General features: G+C 39.5%; 1 protein-coding gene and 1 long non-coding RNA gene across 2 annotated transcripts in view; one reads left to right on the top strand and one right to left on the bottom strand.

Annotated features, from left to right (window-relative positions):
- ZDHHC14 (zinc finger DHHC-type palmitoyltransferase 14) overlaps positions 1 to 18,132 on the top strand; it is a 156,909-nt gene that overhangs the window by 1,452 nt on the left and 137,325 nt on the right. The gene's annotated exons all lie outside the window — the stretch shown is intronic.
- On the bottom strand, positions 403 to 18,055 carry LOC128081540 (uncharacterized). The gene is made up of 4 exons (XR_008207218.1): positions 17,959 to 18,055; positions 17,715 to 17,881; positions 10,065 to 10,381; positions 403 to 7,961 (listed from the first exon to the last, which is right to left on the bottom strand). It is a non-coding gene; the product is annotated as an uncharacterized LOC128081540 (long non-coding RNA).

The following is an 18,132-nucleotide window of genomic DNA, read 5'->3' as shown; positions in this document are numbered from 1 at the left end:
TGAGTAATTCTATCATTCTATGATTCTGTGTGTTTTGGAGTAGCATTAGGACTGTAGTTCTTTCTGATTCCAGCACAAATAATAAAACCTCTTGGAAAAAGTGGTCTTGGAATTTTAAACAGCACGGTGACAACACTAAGGGGAGATATACCACTTTTTGTTTTATCTGAAGGCTGCAGCAAATAGGATATAAATATGGGGCCCTGGGCAGCCTGATCTAGAGGGTGGCAATACTGCCCACAGCAGGAGAGCTGGAGCTCAGTGGTCTTTAAGGTGACTTCCAGCCTATTAATCTGTTCTGTGATTCTAAATACTATGTATTAATATTTAGATGTTGTTAGTAAGCATAAAGCTGAAACAATGGCATGCATACATTTTGACTGTAAATTGGGCCAAGACCACCACTGTTTCTGCAAGAGTAATCATTGAACTGTGAGAGATAATAACGTGCTTTTTATCTTTGATGATAAAATCCTAGATTTTTTTCTTCTTAGGATCGTTTTTTGAGTTCACATCAATCAATAAGTCACTTTCTTTCAAATCTCCAGGACTAGGAAGGAGATGAGAAAAAGGAATAATAACGTTATTTAATCTTGATTTGAACAGTGCCAAGAATCTACATTTAAGATAGTCAGATAAGATCTGTCTCTATTAATCATTCACAAAGACTTAAAGTAGGGCATAAAACCTATGAAATCCACTGTGTCTTTCTGAGGAACTTAAAATTCTCAGTGTTATAAAACAAATTGTCATGCTTTAAAACAGAGAGAGAGAGATGTTCAGCAAAATTATGTCCATTGAAATTGTTATATAACTTAATGTAATTCTTTCAAGTACAATTTACACAAGAGCTTTGCATTATCTCTTCTTCCTTCTCTGTCACTCTTACAGTACACAAGCAAACAGAGCAATCTACATATAGCTACCAGCTATGTTTTCTACAATTCAGTTATCTCTTCCTGAAATTAGACACATTTTTGTTCGAAAGACCAATTTTAATGATTCTGGTATCAAATATTCAAAGGTTCTTAAAATGAGGCCATGAAAATATATATGCAAGTAAGTAAACATGCATTGCTTGTACTAATTTAATTTGACTACAGATAAAAGTTTGGACAGAATTATTAAATTGTGAGTGCTGAGTTCAGGCACTGTTTACTTTGTGTTGAGGTTTGCAATGGCCAGGATGCAGAATTTCACAGCAAAGCAATTGTGGCTGGTAGACTTCCTTCAGTGGGCCTCTTTTATTGTTTAAAAGAAAGAAAATAAATTTAAGAAAAATACAAAAGAAACAAGTTTGCATAAACACATTCCCTAAGCTTGTTTGTTTGTTTGTTTTAATAATCCTCATGAATACGTGGCATTCCTTCCCATAAGCAGCTCAAGAAATACAATCACCATGTGCAGACTTCTTAATATAATGCTGATCTGTGTTTCTCCTGCTCCTGTCGTCTTATGAGCAGACAACTAACTGCAGGACTGCAGAGAATGCTGGCAATTCACAGTCAAGGCTGGTTTCACTTCAGGACTAAGATAGAAATCAGGTCTTCAGTGGAGAAAGGGTTAGTTTGTAAGAGCACTGTGGCATAATAAATATGTTTACTGAGTTATTGAGGTGTCTGATAGAATGTATCCAGAGCAGTCTTCAGTGCCACTGCAGAGACAGTTGGCAGATAAAGCACAGCATCAGTTCTGGAGATAGAAAATCCAATTCAAAACATGCAGGAGGTTGATTTGAATACTTGTTAAAATGACATATTCAGTTAACAGAATTTGCTTATGTAAAAGAATTCGGGAGAGCCAAATGCTGGTTTTGGAAGGAGAGAAGAAAAAGCGTTTGAGCTGTTCTTCTGCTCTTGGGAGAACTAGGTTTTACTCTTTGAGTTGGATCATCTCCTGTACTTCTGAAGGCTTTGATATTTGAAAGTACGGGGCACCTTACACCCTCTGTGTGTAAGCTGTGTAAGTATTTCAGAACAAATTTCTGGTCTGCTGGACAAGAAATTGAAGCATTCTGAGTCTATGATTTTGTTTCTAACAGTACTGTCTGTCTTTATGATAAGGAACTGCTTACTGTTGTGCCTCTCTTAAGAATCAGGTGTATGAAATTCCCACACTGGGAGTAAATTCTCGGATCTTTTCTAGAAAAAGTCTGGTCACTAAATAATGATTTATAGCATTTAGCCACAGAAATACTGACAAGATCAGTGATCATCTATCAGACACAAGAACAATTATAGTAAGAGCTTTGCATCTGAAAAAGAGAAGACATTTTAAAAATATTGATTGAGCTATCTTCAAAGATTTATGTGAGGGGTATTTTTCCATTTAGAGAAGAGGAAATGAAGAAATCAATCAGTTTGTGCAGTTCTGCTTTAGTATTTTTTGGCGTAGGCACAGGCTTGGAGGATGGATCTCTGGATGCCCAGTCATCTCCTTCAGCACTGGCCCACCTTTCTGTTTTAACAGTAACTTCTTTTTTTTTTATTTCACTTTTCCGTTTGTTTATTCAGTAGGCAATGCTTGACCTAGGACAAGACTAGCTGTGTGTGAATGTTACACTGACACCAGAGCTCTGTATGGCCAGAGCCTGGCCACAGTTCAGTAGATGGCGGAAGTTCCAATGGCAGCGTGACCAGAGTTCCAGCTGTAAATCCCAAATTAGCACTCATACATGATGACATTAGGGCTAGTCAGAGGCGAGTTTCAGAGATGTTATTGTGAATCAAGGCTGCCCGGTGCCCTGGACTATGTTCATGTGACTCTGCAGAGATGGGGATGCTTGGGGAGCTCCTGAGGAAAACTGACTGATGTTTGTGGGGAAGCTGCAGGAGATGGCATGTTTCTGTGGGATGCTTCTCAGAATGTTGGAGGGGTTTCCTGCACATATGTGTATCTACTTATTTTATAATCTTAACTCTTACTAAATTTCATGTTTTATTACCTTCTCAGTGGTTGAAGTATTCTCTCTGTGTAAGTGAAATATATTTGCATCTCTTTGTCTGTGCCCACATTCCTTCCTTAACTAGAGAGGCAAATGCTAGACTAGATCTCTTCCCAATGCCTGTGATATTACCATTGCTTTAGAGTCTTAGTAAATACGTTTATGAAGTTGATTTGTTTTGTTTTGTTTTTTACTGGATGTTGTGTCCGTAAGGATTTCAGTATGTATTTCATTGTAGAATAGTACTCTATCACCTTTTAGTAGTTATTTTGCTGTACTACAAACACCTTTATCATGATCCAGAGAAAATTTATTTCTGACAAAATTCAAAAAACTTAACAGCAAAGAAAAAAGAAATGGTTGTACCAGGGTGCCTTTAAATTATGGCCTGGGACTTCAGAGTCAGCCGGTCTGCCTGGATGTCTGACCTGAGATAGCAGAGGTGGTCTTGAACCACCAGTTAGGTTATGACCTATTGCCAACCTGTTCTTCATGTCTCAGATGGGCAGAATTGGAAACTTCCAAATTTACAGTTGGCAAGATGGAGGCCTCTTGGTGGCAGCTCAGTACATGAATTTGTCTACCCCATGTGTCTCCTGCTGTGGGCTTCACGAGATACTTCATAGTCTGTAGCTCAAACATCTCCCCAAAACTGTCCTCCATGAGTACAGCTGGGCTCAGATTAGGTTGCACACAGAGGCTGTGCCATCTCATTTCTGCATTTTGCACAGCTGTCTGTTTAAAGCTGTTCAGACCTGGTCTGAACTCATGGCTGACTCTGTTTTGAAGAGGAGGTTGGACTGAGGCCTCCTGAATTTTTCCTCAGCCTGACTGACGTGGTATGGGTGGGCAGATTCCCCCACAAATCCAGTGTGAATTAATCAGAGGGTCTGGGTAAGCGTGATGTCAAACATGGTTTGCTTTTGACTGACTCAGATCGAACTCACCAAGTTATGATGGCTCTCAGAGGCGGAGAGAAATATTACTAGCATCTTCAGCATCATTTTTAGAAGCTGCTCTGTCAGATGCCCGAATGGACCAGGAGAGCTGCGGTGCCCAGCCCTTGCCACTTGGTGTCCTCATGAGGCCAACTACACTGGTCTGGGGAGCTTTAGCAATGGCATATGTTGCAAAACACTGGGAAAAGAAATGGGACTAGTATTTTATTTATCGTTGGGAGTTGGCCAATATAAAATCGGTTCAAATATAATACGTCACCTACTTGAGAAATCCAGCCACGGAATTAATTGGCATGAATATGAAGTGTATACTTATCTTTATCAGCTCCAGAGACGATTGTATCCAAAGGCCCTTCTTGCGGTCATTTACAGGGCTTAATTGCTATGGTTAATGTTACAATTAAAAAAGACCTGGAAGGAGAGCTGAATATTATCATCACGATGAATGATAATTATCAGTTTGTGCAGATGGATGATAAACATTTCTAATTAAATTACTCTTGTAACATAAATGAATTGTATGATCTGGGTAAAGTACTTCTGATTTCACATTTAGGATATTTCTAAGGGCAACAAGTTTGTGCCAGAATTTCAGTCTGCAGGTCAATCTGTCTTTTAAAAATATCCAACTGTTCAATGAACATAGCTGCTTACTGCAGTTTTTTGCAGTGAAGAAGTTCTGCAATAAATGAATAGTTCAAACATGGTACATGGGAGAATAAAATAAACTATGCACCTGACATAATATCTTAGTTCTTTTTGCTGGGTAATTCATCAGCTATCTTGTTTTACTCCTATATTATTTTCTTCTCTGAGGATTTTTGCAAGACACAAACCATTAAGCTAATACTCTACAAACAGGAAAGCTCATTAAGAGCTCTATGTAAGGGGGTGAGTGAGATGGGTGATGAAGGTGCCAGTCATTAAGGTTTGAGAGAGAAGGAACTGTGAAATTTGTTAGGAATAATTACATGCAGTCTGTCTGTGCTATGTAAAGATCCAGTTGATTTTGTATACCTCACATTCCTTTCTAATCAGTGAGAGGTGCAGTGAGTAATGCAAACTGCACTTCAGGCAGTGAAGTACAGTCGATGACTCTCAGATGACCAGTAGCTTCATGGCTTATTATATACATGTTGACAGCAGCAGTTCTTTATACCAGGCCCCATTAGACATTCGCTTAGAGTTTCTAAAGCAACAGCCCTTGACTGCAACAGGCAATTTTTGAAGGTTGTAAGCGGGAGACAGATGGCCACTTTCTGTCAAGAGATAATGGGAATTTTGTGCCAAAACTCTCTCTGTGCCTATGGAAGAACTAACCCTGAGATTTTCTGCATGCATGCCTTCGTGTGTAGGCACTACATTAGTGCTTACTGTATATATCAAAATTTGGCACTGCCATCTCTCTCTAAACATCACATTAATCCATCTGTCTGTCACCATAGTAACAAGGCTCCCTATTGATGACCAAAGAAGAGCTGAACCATTATACCTAAATGTGCCTGGTGAAAAAAAAAAAAAAAAAAAAAAAAAGAGTAAACCCACTTTGTGTGAACTACAGAGACACCATGGACAATGTGTGGTAGAAAATGGGCAACTTACGATTTCCTACGTAGTATTTTTATTCGTGCATGAACATCTGAAATAAATTACTGCAAAAACAATCCTCAAATCTGATCTTTGCTTGCTCACATCTTCTTATTCCATTTTTTTAAGAACTCAATTTTTAAAATGTGTATTTTCTTCAGAAGAAGTTACATGTTCTGTGGAACATATTTGTCCCCAGGGGTGGAAAGATGAAATGAATAACTTAAAGATTCTAAGTACAAAGCATACCAGGGATGTTTCTCAGTATTTTGCTGCACATATTCTCTTCCTCTCTCACTTCCACACTTGTAACATTGCCAAAGTGGAATGCACGTATTCATTAAAGGATCAATGTCTAACTGAGTGCTGTTAGTTGGACCTGGGATTTTTTGAGAACCACAATGTCGTGGAAACTCTGACATGAATCACTGAACTTCATAAATCATTCTTAGACAATGAATTTCCATTTTTTTTTTTTATTACAGTGGCGCCATGCATGCTATTAATGGTAGACTCAAGTCTATAATTCTATTAGACTATAAAGAGGTCTTTGGTTTTAGACCAGAAATTAAGCTTAAAACTAACCATTGGCTTCTCTTCTCCTTCTGCGTTCATCGGGCAGTGCTTTTTTATTCTCCAGAATATATTTTTGTCCTGCTGCAGCTTTTCTTTTCTAAGCGGCTCTGCTTTGGTCACAAAGTTAACACTAATAAGAGCTACAAAGTAGATAAAATGAGGGAGTGGAGGAAGAAACAGGGATATATAATTTTAGAAGTGCTTTGCGGTGTTCACAGAGCTGAAAGTACAATTAATTTTTTCACAGCTCTTTACTATCTGGTTTAAGCTATGGCCCCGATCTTCCAACAGGCTGCAAATACGTGGTGGAAATGTGCTGCGTGCACATGCACACATACTGGATGTATGCATATCAGGCAGATTTTATGATATCTGGTGTCATCTGGGCAGACAGGGGCATTTTGCTCTGCCAGAGGGTATCTGAACCCCTGGAAGGTCAGCTGGATCTATTTGGCAAAACAGAGACACAGATGTTACCAACCTGCCAAGGGTTTCTGATTCACAGCTGACATTTAAAATGATTTCAGCTGAGTAAAAAGGAGAAAACAAATATATAAACCTCTTCAGGTGAAGATAGGTGACCCCTTGAACTGACAGAAAGGAATATTGCAAAAAAAGAAGATTCATTTTGGAGTTTATAATATCAGGGCTGTGGCATTCATTGCTCTGTGTGACAGAGATGTGACAAAAATGATCAAATGCCTTAAATGGGGCACTTAATATATATCCCCTCAACTGGGGGTATTAAAGCAGCACCTGGCCATGCAGATGATGACCACCTGTGATGCACACTATAACCTCATTTGCCTTTGTTCCAGATGGTACTCCACCTCCATCACCAAGTGCAGCAGGCCTTCCAAGACAGCAAAGAGCAGCAGCCACAAAAAAAGGATTTCTCAGAGCTCCTGTACTTAGCATAGCTTTCTAAAATTTGAAGAAGTTCGTTATCAATACAATGCACTCTGTTTTCCCACATGGTAAAACAGCAGTATAATACTTTTCTCTCACAAAATGAATTTGAGTTTAGTTTACAGAGAATTTTACAGTGCAATCAAATGCATTTCCTAAGGATGGGAAGAGCTTTGATTTTTAATTACAAATTATATATTTTAGTAACCTTTTAATTAAAACATAAAATTCAAAACATAAAAGGTTAACCTGCTAAAAAAATAATCTCTCTCTAATTAATATTGAAAATAGCATTTTTTAAAAAGCATTATTTTTTTTAATGATCTGTAGAAATTAAAATTTCTCTTTTTCTTTTCCAAGCTAAATTCTGCACGATCTGGATTTTCTCTCCGATTAATTCCTTTCCCTCTTGAAAACTTATGAACTCTAAAAGCTTCCTTAAAAAAAAAAAGAAAAAAAAAAAAAAGTGTGATTGCAATAAAAACTTGGTTCAAGTCTGGACCTAGCACAAGAGAGTTATGTCCTTGCCAGCTGTATTTCTGTCTTCAAGGTTTGTAGTAACTGTGCCCTCTCAGTAGATATGAGAGAAATCCCAGTGTCTATAGAGGACATGCTTCTACCCTACCCATATGTCTGTCTGGCTGCTATTCATATAGGATAGAGCACGTTCAACCCCATTTCAATTCTCAGCCACTCAGCAGAAACAAAGCATTTCATGATCAAAGATTTTATCAGTGACACAGTGCCGCTCTTTTTATACTTGGTTTTTGGCCAGCTGGCATTCTTGATGTAGCATTCCTATGTTCTCAGCTGTCACATGTTGATGCCCTTCCCAAAAATTTAATTTCATCCACATGCTATATGAATTAGACTCCAAAAACACATGGAATCATCTCTGGCTCATTTCAGGTAAATGTTCAGCATGAGAGTTTGTGATCTCTTGCAGGCATGTGCTAGACTTCAGGACCCACACCATCTCTTCCCACCTGAAAGAGAAGCCTCTGCTTTAACAGTGTCTATCAGGGCTGCAAGCAACATGTTCTAGGTAGGTACCAGGTGAGGCCTTGGAGGATTCTCTGTGTTTCCTCCCCTGATCTCAGTTCCAGGTCTGGTGTCCTTGAGTGAGATGGTAATGTTCTGCCTCCGTCTAGAGGGGATATGGACAGGCAACCAAGCACTGAGATACAGTCCACCTGCTTGAGAGAGCATGGGTTTTGTTTGTGTATGAGCCGTTGGCACTGCCCTGTGCAAAGAGCACTCCTGAACCAGCCACCTGCTCAGAGAGAGGAGTGGAGTTCAGTTCTTAAGGAGATGGAGTACAATTGCAGTAGATTGGTAAAAAGGAGCAAAACTAGTGCTCTTCTTGACTTTGGAAGGAGGTGGGAAAATGAAGTGGGAGGGCTGAGGATGGAGATGGTCGTTTTGTGTAAAGAGGAACAGAAAAGTCTTACTTTTGTCTTCTGAGATGTGAAGGAAGGAAATCAGAGGAAATCAGTGCTTTTTTTGGCTATGCACAGAGAAAAATTCTGTTCTGTGAGCGCTGGTGTGAATGGATATTAATTAAAGCAGCATCTTTCTGGCCCTACAAACCCAAGAGCTGCCTGTGAGGACGTGCCCTTACTGATACCCACTTGCCTGCTGTCCTAGTGCTCTGGATTGCTTGGAGCAGCAGTGCTGAGAGGGATACAGACACACTGAAAACCATAATCTTATAGGAATAATCCACACTAAAGGGCTCACCACCTCCTTAATACAGAGAGAGGTGCATCAGGTCATAGGATTTTTGCAGAACGTAGGAATTAGCATCCTCTGTATCTTAGCAGGCTTCACGGGCAGCCAGCTGAGGGCATGGTCTGTTGCAGCACTGCACATGTGAAGCTTGGCTGGGCAGGGGCACTTCATTTGAGATAAAAAGCTCCAGAGTCTAAAATAAACATAGGCTCCCTAGCCTTGCAGAAGCCCAGGTTCTGCAAAGGGAGAGAGAGTGCCAGCTACCCACTTTGGATGAGTGAAGAGCTGAAAATTACAGTGATAGCTTTTCTCTAAGTGTAATTATAAGAACCGTATAGAGACAGCCTTTGGGAACATGAATCTCATATTTTGCTTCCTGCAATGGGGAAATCCACACAGGGAAAAGAGCTGACAGTATTTTCACTGTTGCTGGAGAAGATTATAGGGGTATACAGGCTTTGGAGAATGGCTTTGAAGATCTTGACTGCAAACAGCCCCACCTCAGATTTGTCAAAGCTGAACTGCACCAGCTGCCTCCTGAATATGCATGGGAGCCCAGATTGCCAGCACTGAACGGCAGGTGCTAACTCATACAGACAGGCATCTTGCTTGTGGTTTCCTGTAGCCAAGAATTCCTGATTATCTGCTGCTCATCTTAGATGCAGAGAAGAGTGCGGTGCCACGGGGAAAGTTGGTCTCCACTATGCAAAACCTCTTAAGTCATAAAGTATTGGTTGTTGCCTTTGAAATAATAAATAAATGTACAGATAAATTCAACTTCATGCAAATCTAGAAGTTTCGGCAACATGTTGAGGGATGACATCTAGAGATGGCTTAACCTGGCCCTTGCAGGCTGGAAGAGCCCTGGTGGGGCTGTTACAATTTCCTGAGCTGTTGCACGAGCAGCAGATGCAGTGGCTCTTACAGCAAGCAAAACAACAGCAGGTAGGAACTGTTCACAGAGTGTGCTGTGCAAAGGTTACCAGTGTGTGTTAGTCTTATTCTGAGCATCGTGTTGTGGTTAGGTATTGTGGTTAGAGGCAGACAATCGATGAGCGTTTTGCACGGTGCCTAATAAGGCTGTGGTATGCAGACAAAAAATGTAGGAGATGACTTTTGCACTGAAATATGCTTTCCTCCATGTGAAAAAGGATAAAGATGAAGCTGGTCTGCTCAGGGAAGCCCTAGCTTTGATCTGTGTGCTGAAATAGCCTGCACCAGTTGGCCTGCATGAGAATCACCAAAAAAATAAAAAGAGGCCAAAGTAGGTTCTCATAAATCCCATCTCATAAATCTTCGTGCTGCTGGCAATTTCCCTCTTGTTAGCATTCCTCTGTGGAGAAATTGGTTGCGCTTACCTTGAAAGTGGAGAAATGCAGGTTTTTACAGATGATTTCCCTTGACAGGATGCTATTTTGAGTAAGGTAATCCTAAAAATCCACCTGCAGTTTATGTCATGAACAGCAGGTACTTAATTTTTCCCCTCCATATGTCACCATCCTCAGCTCTGAGCATCCATTTGAAGCTTCAGCCATCGATTTTATTGAGTATCCATCATCTTGCAGGGACCTAGGGTTGATGCTGTTTGCTTGAAGGTCTCAGGCTTCTCACTATATTTATTTGGATATTTCCTTCTTCTATGCATACCAGTTTATAAATTTCTTCATGTAAATACCTATCAAATTATCACAAAGTTATATTAAAGTTAAAAGCAGATCCTATTTACTAGTAACTGAAGTTCTTCAAGCTCAGATATTCACACAAGCATTCCTCTTCTGTTGTTTTCCTGTCTAGTATTGCTGGTTCTGTGGCTGAAGGGGCACACAGAGTGTCCCACTTCATGCGCATGGAGCAGGATAGAAAGCAGGTCTGCATGTATTCTGCTATGGGTCACAGAATCACAGAATAGTTTGGGCTGAAAGGGACCTTACATATCATCTAGTTAGAGATTGGCTACTGGTAAGCACTTCAATTGCCTTTCTATTAAGCCTGAGTTTAAAATTTTACCCCAAGCTTTTTTTTTTGCTTTTTTTTTTGCTGAAGCTAAGATGTATATTTTTTCCTGTTATATTCCTGTTAGTATTCGATACCTACAGTCCTGCAAATAAAACAGACAAATTCATAAAGCTCCAATGACTAATCTTTGCATATTATTTATGGCATGAATAATTTCCTGCAGAATTCTGAATGAATTTCTTGGATTTTCTGGTTACAGCTTTATTGGTTTAATATGTGATTATGCTACAGGCTGCGATTTGCTCATCAGAAGTCATTTATATGAATGCTATTAGATTAGTATATGGTAATTCTACAAAAATTCAGATTTATGAACTCATTCTTCTATTTTGGTGTTGAAAGCATATGTTCTAAAGCCTTTGCAAGTCACTCTGAGAATCTTGGTCAAAACCTTGTATTAACCATGCAAATAATCACAGATTTACCCTTCCTACCATTCCTTATTATTATTATTATTTTTATCCTTTATTTATTTATTTTTATTCTTACTGGAAAAAATAGAAATATGTCTTATGAAGCCCACTTGGGTATATTTGAAGAATGCAAACTTCTGAGAACATTTAAAAGTTAGCCACCACATTAATTGTGGTATGAAAAAAAACTTTATGAATTTAAAAGCACATTTCCATCTGAAGATGTTGCACCCACAACCAGAACAAGTAATTGTTTGTACTCTGATGCCATAAATGTGTGCCAAGCTTTTGAGAAGAGCAAAGCTCATCCACCTAAGTATTCACAGAAATATGGGTACAATTACTACAGTAAGCAAATGAACATGGAAAAATATGTCTGTTTTATGTCTCTGACCACACTTGTATATCATCAGTGACACACTTCTGTTCTCTACCGCAGTGTTGTCAGCCATATGATTTGTGAGTCATATCTAGTCCTTTGTTTACAGGACTCATTGAATATTCAGATTCTAGAGTATACATTGTCAAGTAAATGAAATAAGTTTCCTATCTTTTTTGCAGGCAAGAGGGAAGGAACCTAGGCCTTCCAAATTGGACATTAATTCTGTCCTTGATGAGCTGCAAACCTGAGTCTGTCAGGACTTATTGTCCTGGAAACAATAGCTCAAAGGTGTAACATGACCTGCTCTTCCTTACTGGTTTTGCTCATTGTTTTATGGCCCGAAAAGAAGTGAGTATGAAAACAGAGACTTTGCTATTTTCTGGAGGAAAGTATATGCAGCAGGAGAGGAGGACGTGGGAGAGACACAAAAACAAGCTGTAGGCAGGAAAAGGAGTATGGGAAAGAAAAAAAGAGAGCAGGAGAGAGGCAATGATATAATGTTAAATCTTCCCAGTTAATGATGTCGAATAGTGACAATGAAGCATTAAAGAGATTTTCAAAAGCAGTTAGCTCTGTTTTCAGATGGCCTAGTTAAGTGTGCAATGATGCAGATAGCCTCCCACCGGGATTTTCAGAAGTCTCTAATGGCCTAATTCCTACAGGAAAACTATTATGTACTTTATGTTTCTCCACATAAACACATCGTGGATGTGTTCCTCTGCCAGCAATGGCTGCTTGAAGTATGTAGTCCAAAACAGTGTAACAGCCCACGACTGTAATTATAATGAAGTCTTCTCACAAAATGAGTGTCATGCTCCTGCGTGAGCTGGGTGACAGCCTTTTCTTGTGCTCTACTGCAGAAAATGAGCTCCTGCTTTTCCATAGTGCTGCAAGAGGCTGTTTGCTATGACAGCAGAGAAGAGAAAGAAAGCCACAGTCAGGAAATATGCAGAGGTGAGGGGAAAAGGTTGTATATGAGATAAACTTGAGCATATTTCAGGCTAAAGGAGCTGGGCTTGTTCAGCCTGGAAAAGAGAAGGCTCTAGGGAGACCTCATTGTGGCCTGACAACACTTAAAGTGAGCTTATAATCAGAAAGGAGACAGACTTTTTACATGTTGTGATAGTGATAGGACAAGGAGAGGCAATTTTAAGCTGAAAAGGGGGAGATTTAGATTAGATGTGCAGGAGAATTGGAAGCTGATGATCTTTAAGGCCTCTTCCAGCCCAGGCTATTCTATGATTCATTGTTTGCAGTTATTCTTTCACCTACTAAGAGTCTGATCCCTTCTACAGCTCACAGTAAGACAGCAAAAAAAAGATCTATAAAAGCCATATTATTTTAAGCGGGAGATATTATTTAAAGAACTCTAACTCAAGGCATTTTTAGTATTTTAATAAGTTAATTAAAATAATTGCCACTAACAGCATCCTTTTAATTACATGAGCATTTGCAGGCGTGTAATACATTGTTGGGGTTTCTTTTGTTTGTTTTGTTTCCTATAAGGACTTGCACAATGGTTTAAAGTGTCAGTGAGACTTCCCTTCCATTTCTAAAGAAAGGCTTTGGAAATTGCTTGGCTAAATAGGAAAGATGGCAGCAATTTCAAGTAGAATTAAATTCTTAAATGTTTCTTGAAAAATCAATGAAAGAGGGGAAAAAAAAAAAAAAAAAGCTTAATGCCAACACTGTGGGAAGAACTCGGTCACTATATATTGCTCTCCCCAGGAAGTCTTAATAAGAAAGCTTGAGCTTATTTAACAGTTCATCACTACCCAACAGGAGAACGTTTTGCTCCCAATTCCTTTTCTGCCTTCAAGCTGCTTGTTTGTCTCCTCTCACTTTCTGCCAGCTCTTGCACTTAGCTGATGCCTCTGTGAGCAGATGTGGTTGAGCCTGAAGTTCAGTGGCAGCTTATCTAAATCTAACTGCTGGCTGGAGGCATGCAGCCTGTCCCTTTGTTTTTCTCTCTCCTCTTTCACTTTCTTTTTGCTGGCCAACGCGTTCCTCCTGCCCCTCCCTTGTGATGCTTTGTCATGTCCTCTGCTGAATTGTTCTAGCATAATAACATTGCAGAAAATGAACTGGTGTGCACTGAATATTAAAATGGGAGGAGCTGTTGACTTCTTTGAGGATAGAAAGTCCTTACAGGGAGATGCTGATAAACTAGATGACTGGGTAATCACCAACCAGATGAAGTTTAAAAAGAGCAAGTGCCGGATTCTGCACCTGGGATGGAGCAGTCCTGGATACATATACTGACTGGGGGACGAGAGCCTGAAGCAGCCTCATGGAAAGGGATATTGGGGGTTCTGGCTGACAACAAGTTGAATGTGTAGTCAGAGGAGTGCCCTGGCAGCCAAAAGAAAGCAGATGTGCCACACAGATGGGTATGACCTGTGATCACATGCTTATTTCTCTGAAACACTAAGCTCATTTCCTGTATGTATTGTGGGGAAAAAAAAGAAGAAAAAAAAAAAAAAAAAAAGTGGCTTTAAAGAGGAAGTTCACTGTGTGAAAAGGAACGGTTTGGTGAACTGGGATTAGGATAAAGCTGTATGAACCACTTTAACCAAGAACTGGTAATATATAGCCATATTACAGACCTTTGCTGTATAGAAATTTCTGTACAGTACCAGACAATAACCAGACAATGCTGCTCTGCATCAAGTGATGAAGAATGCAAAGCTCTTCAGGTGCAGGCAAAACAGCAAACAAACTGTAATCCACTGCACTGCTCAGACACTGTATGATACTACAGCAGGTTTTAAGACTGAGGAAAGTTGTTCCTTGGCTCCCATGAGGGAATGTTTTACGTGCTCCAAGACTGACAACATTGGAAATTTTTTTTTTCCTCAATTAACTGTACTTTTTTGGCCCTTTCTTTTGGTTTGCTCGTGATCTACAAGAACTTTCCAGAATTAACAATTTTTTATTCTTTCCTTTGCTCAAATTAGAGCAAGCAGGAGTGTTAAGTAGGTTAAAATACCACAGTGACGATCTCCTACAATACTTGTGTATGGGGTTTTTTCCATTTTCTTTTTAATTGAAATTGTAAAATTTTGTGGCCGTATCTCCTAAACTTTGGAAGTAGTCACTGAACATGGGAAACATACCCAATTCTGAAAACTTCTGGATTTCAATTGCATTCTCAAGTACAGTTATGGTCTGGAATAAATCAAAATATCCATAGATTCTGACTTTTACCCAAAGCAGTGAATTTATATGTTAAGAAGCCAAAGTTGTGTTTAGAGAGTGCTTCTGATACGCTTCCACTTTTTCTTTATTTTCTCCCTTTTTTACAGTTCATATGGATAATATTATCTAGTCTTTTAGGACTTACTGCGCTGACAATTTAAAAGTCAACAGTCTGAAGCTGGACAATTTTCTCTGAACAACAAATCTGTCATTACAAAGGAGGTCATTGATGCTAGTGCTTAAGTAATATGTAATTTCAGTTCTCTTGGCAAAACCCACAGAAAAGTTATTTTATATTTTGCAAAATATGTACATTTCTAGAGACATGTAATGATTTAAACAACACTAAGCAAAACTAAGCTGTTTAAAATAAATGAAATGACAATAAAATTAGAAAACTGAAATGTTTAACTTGTTGGAGGAGTAATGAGCAAAAGCAAAACCTTTCAAAGCTATTTGACAACTTTTGTGAAATTTAGCAATATTTTCAGTTTTATCCAAAGCCTTTTTTTAAGGAAATGAAGCACTTCCAAGTTGGTACTAATAAGACTGTTAAAGAATGGCTCATTGGCTAAGCAGTGGTAGAAATTATTTTTGAAAAGCACCAAAGTGGAAAAGTATTTGATAAGGAAGAATGTTATACTGTAGAAAACTCTTATTATGTGAATGCTACTGCCATGCAACTGCCATGTATGGTGTACTTCTGTACTCCTGAACTTGCAAGGCTTCCTTCAGTGTCTCACAAGTCAAAGGTAATATCACTGCTTTTCTTGATTGTTAATTTTTCCAAAATCACTTGAGAAAGATTTGGAAAATGTGCCCAGAAAACATGACTGTGGCACTCCATTTTATTCCACCTCTGAGTGGAAAGGTGGATTTCTTTCCACCTCTGAGAATATTAGATCTTTCAGTTCAATACCTGTTACTTCTTCCTTTTTTTCATTAGAAGCAATTGATTTGGCAAAGTAGAGTGCATGCAGTACAGATATGTTCAAAATGATACAATTTTCTAGTTTATGTTTATTTAATCACTTAAGTAAATTGATAATGCTTATATCATAGTGAAGCTGATCCTGTAATCAAGTATGGTAACAGATGTTCTACATATGTGAGGTGACGTGTTGTCTCAGCAATTGAGCTTCCCTGTTGTTTTAATACTTGCCCTTTTGATGCCTCCAGACAGAGTCAGAGATAGTAATTCTCAGGGGTAACAGCTCATTTGTTAGTACTTTCCTAACAAAAAAGATAATATTCGAAAAAAACATATGTAAATATGATGTAAATGTTGCTGCAACATATTCTCCCATTGCATGAGATCAATCTGAGTCACAGGTAAGAAATCAGAGAAGTACACACCAGGACACATGATGATACAAAGTTTTATGAAGAGACAATTGATTCATCTTAGGTATTGTGTTTATGGTGTAATCTGTTTGGTGTTCCAAAGCAATTTCCATTAATATTGTGTGTGAATTCTAACAAGTGCTTTCAATGCTATTGACAAGAGTCAAATAGTGTGAAATATTAAATGCATAAGGTATTTTTGTATGGCATTTTCAAAAGGTTCTAAAGGCAGCTTTAAGAAGGTGCTGATAACATTTGCAAAACAACACCAATAATATCTTGAATTCCAGTGCAGGACTGATAGTGATTAGGCACTAGAGCTGTGTGAAAAGTACCATGTGCAGTGCTGGGTGATCCCGATAGAGTCAAAGTATGTTGGCTATTGAAAGTAAAAGTTTGACTTTCACTCTGAGTTTTTTAGTATTATTTGTTCGGGCACTATGATTTTTTTATTTTATTTCTTTCTGCTAACATGACTGACGATCACTTTACACCACAATGTCTTGGAAAAAAAGAACCAGGATACCATGGAGTAAAACAGCAGCTTCAATGAGGTGCTGGCATTGTTTAACAAATGCTTTGTTTCTGAAGAGTTTTTCTGAAATTAGCCTGTGTTCTACCAGTGAAGATAAGCTGATAATGACATTTTCCCATAAACTGTTCTGTTTTCTGAATGTCTAAAGTATTTCCTAATCTCAGGAGAGAACCTTTACACATCTTACAATCATTAATATTGTCAGAGTGCAGGCAGTGTGCTAGTAAAAACCTGATAAAGATTAAAAACGCATGTTGGTGAAACACAACATTTGTCAGCAGCCTTCTGCTGCCATGTATTGATGCTGTCTGTATTCATGAAGATAGAATGAAAGAACGTTTCAAAGAATAAAACTGCTGTGACAACAAGTGCTGGGGGGGGGGGGGGGGAGGAGAAGGGCGATATGGGAAGAATAATGCAGCAGCCCCATTACATGTGAGGGAAAAATAAAAAGATGTCATTGCGTTTGCACAGGAGATGGTATCAGCAACTGGTTTTACATTTTGCTGCCTGCTGACTCCTGGCAGAGAGTGAGACCCCTCCATGCTTTCCCTGTGTGGCATTAGCATTTCCCAGGTAACAGCAATAGGACAAGAAGTAATGGCTTTTATTCATGCTAGGGAGGTTCAGGTTGGATATTAGGAAATATTTATTCTCAGAAGAAGTGATGAGGCATTGACACGGGCTGCCCAGGGACACGGTGGACTTACCATCCATGGAGATGTTCAAGAGCTGTGTGGATGTGGCAGTGAGGGGTGGACACGGTTAGTGGGCACAGTGGGAATGGGTTGGACTTGATGATCCTAGAGGTCTTTCCAACCTTCATGATTTACTGATTTCTAAAATAATTCTTTTATATCAACAAATAACCACTCAGCATGAGGATACCAGGCCACTATTGAGATTTCAAAGTAATTATCTCCTCCAAGGAAGAGGAAATATCCATTAGTGGTCAGTCTATTCCAGAGTTCCTTTGGTATCAGTCAGCATTTATGGAGAAATAATTAGTTTGTTGTAGTACACAGAAGGGACGAATATGTCACTGTAAAACTATAAATGAAGTTAAGAAGACAGAAAACATACCACCTACATATTAGAATTCAGCTGCATCCTCACGTACCTATTTCTCTGGTGCCTTCCGCCAGGACAGCATCCAACCACAAAAGACGCAAGCTGACTGCAACGTGTTGTCATTCATCTAGAAATCCGACCAGCACGGGAGCGGCAGGGCTGATTCCCACCACATCTCCCAAGCTGATCCATTCCCCTTTTGCGAGTTGCAGAACTCTGTAAACGATACGGCTGTTAAATTTGCTTGCGCCGCGCACATCGGGAGGATCCGAGGACAGCCCCCGCGCTCTCACCACAGATCGCCGACCGCTCCGCGGCTCTGCCAACACTCCCGCGGTCCGGTGGGCCGCCCTGCCCCCTGCCTCGGGGAGTGCTCGCACGGCATGCTGGGATTTGTAGTCCCTTCCCCGCCCTTAACTTGCACGGAGCAGCTCGGCGGAGGGGGGCGGCAAAACTACAACTCCCAG

This window comes from Tympanuchus pallidicinctus, unplaced genomic scaffold, assembly GCF_026119805.1.
Source record: "Tympanuchus pallidicinctus isolate F22 unplaced genomic scaffold, pur_lepc_1.0 scaffold1, whole genome shotgun sequence".
Classification (NCBI taxonomy): domain Eukaryota; kingdom Metazoa; phylum Chordata; class Aves; order Galliformes; family Phasianidae; genus Tympanuchus; species Tympanuchus pallidicinctus.
The sequence above is the reverse complement of the archived record's forward strand: the minus strand, read 5'-3'. Positions and strand labels throughout refer to the sequence as shown.